The sequence below is a fragment of the Frankliniella occidentalis genome, unplaced genomic scaffold, assembly GCF_000697945.3.
Source record: "Frankliniella occidentalis isolate FOCC.00 unplaced genomic scaffold, Focc_3.1 Scaffold145, whole genome shotgun sequence".
Classification (NCBI taxonomy): Eukaryota; Metazoa; Arthropoda; class Insecta; order Thysanoptera; family Thripidae; genus Frankliniella; species Frankliniella occidentalis.
This window is the reverse complement of record NW_026267272.1, coordinates 500,690-502,204: the sequence shown is the minus strand read 5'-3', so window position 1 is coordinate 502,204 and position 1,515 is coordinate 500,690. Positions and strand designations below refer to the sequence as shown.

Sequence of the window (1,515 nt, the reverse complement as noted above, 5' to 3'; positions counted from 1 at the left end):
GTGCCTCGGGTAGGCGGGCCTCTCGGACACGCACGCTGCTGCCCAGTGCCCACCGCTGCCCCGTTCAAAGGTCAGCTGCAGCCGGCGCGCCCGCACCACCTGCCGCTGCCTCGCTCTGCCTCTCGTCAGGCGCGCCCCGCACGACGCGCTGCATTCCGCTGCGCGTGAATTAAATTTGATCCCGGTTCGGTTTGTTGCTCTGCTGTTGCGCCGCTTTTGCTGCTGGACGCCGGCCAAAGCGTTCAACGCGCGAGATTTAACGCTCGGTGTCGTATTATCGCCGGGTTGTAATGAGTAACGCTGCCGCAGCGATGCGCTCTCCCCCCGGGGCAATCCGGTCCGGCTTTTGCATGATTACGCGTCGGGTGAGGAACAAATAAACGATTTGTCTTTTGTTTTTATATAGAGAAATGTGAACTCACACCGTGTTGTGTTATTTTTATTATATTTTTTTTGCATTTCCCTTTCTCTTCGATTTCGTGCCGATGTTGTTGTTGTTCCTGGCTGCTGCTGCGGTGAGGGAAGAAAAATCCGGAACAATGTAACGAGTCGTCGTTTCGAAGGGGGGAAGGAAACTCAAATTGGCGGCTATAGCGGTGTGCGCCTTATTTGTACTATCGCCTAATCGCGGCGCCCCATGTGCAGTTTGTGCAATTGCAATAATCGCAATCGCAACAGCACACGGCCCCAGGGGGGGCTGTAGAGGGCGTATGGCACATCGTGATGCAGCCCGAGCCGGTCCTAAAAGTGCACGTGTGTGTGAGTGTGTGTGTGTGAGCGCGCACCCCATCGGCCTCATCATCGCTACAGTCCCGTTCACACACATATCTCCCCTTGCTCCTCTATCTATTCTGCTCCGCTCCCACTACCTCTCACCCTCCCCTCTCTCCATGTTTTTGCACCCTCCAATCTACTTCCATTTAGCCTTCATCAGTTGTTCTCTGTGCCTTTCTAGAGAAAGGTCTCCCGCGCGTGGCCTGCTGCTGCGGCAGTATGTGCTGCATATTTGGCGGAAATGATAATATTATAAACGAGTGTTTCTTCGCCACTCACGATCGTCCCATTATTTATGTCCCCCCGCCTCATTAGAGTTATGGCCCTGCGCTGCGCTCGGGGCTGCCGCAGTGGACACGTGTGTATTTACGTCTTTGCAACATTATTAACCGTAGAAAAACAAACCGCACCCACGTTTTACATGCTTTTCTTACTATAGCTATGGACAGATGTTGGGTTTTTTTCCGTACTGTGAAAAACACCCAAAGGCCTGCTCATGTAAGTTGTAAATTTAAGAGAGAACACTTTTTTTGCTTTTTTTGTAATAAAAAGATTAAACCTGCGATTTGTGTTGGATACACACATTTTCCAGGGAGCAAAAATACTTGGAGCAGTGTCTATTTTTTTTATACCGAAAGTTGTCATGTGCATTGCCTGCGGGCGATCATATGCTGGATGCAAGGCAACAAGAGGCTGGACAGAGCGGAGCATTGTAAACGTGATCCGATTACAATCCCCTTT

At 51.1% G+C, this 1,515-nt stretch overlaps 2 protein-coding genes across 5 annotated transcripts in view; one reads left to right on the top strand and one right to left on the bottom strand.

The window, feature by feature from the left end:
* Positions 1 to 1,515, top strand: part of LOC113212506 (elongation factor-like GTPase 1) — a 111,757-nt gene that overhangs the window by 15,068 nt on the left and 95,174 nt on the right. The gene's annotated exons all lie outside the window — the stretch shown is intronic.
* LOC127750165 (uncharacterized protein DDB_G0290587) overlaps positions 1 to 1,515 on the bottom strand; it is a 58,257-nt gene that overhangs the window by 10,018 nt on the left and 46,724 nt on the right. The window lies entirely within an intron of this gene.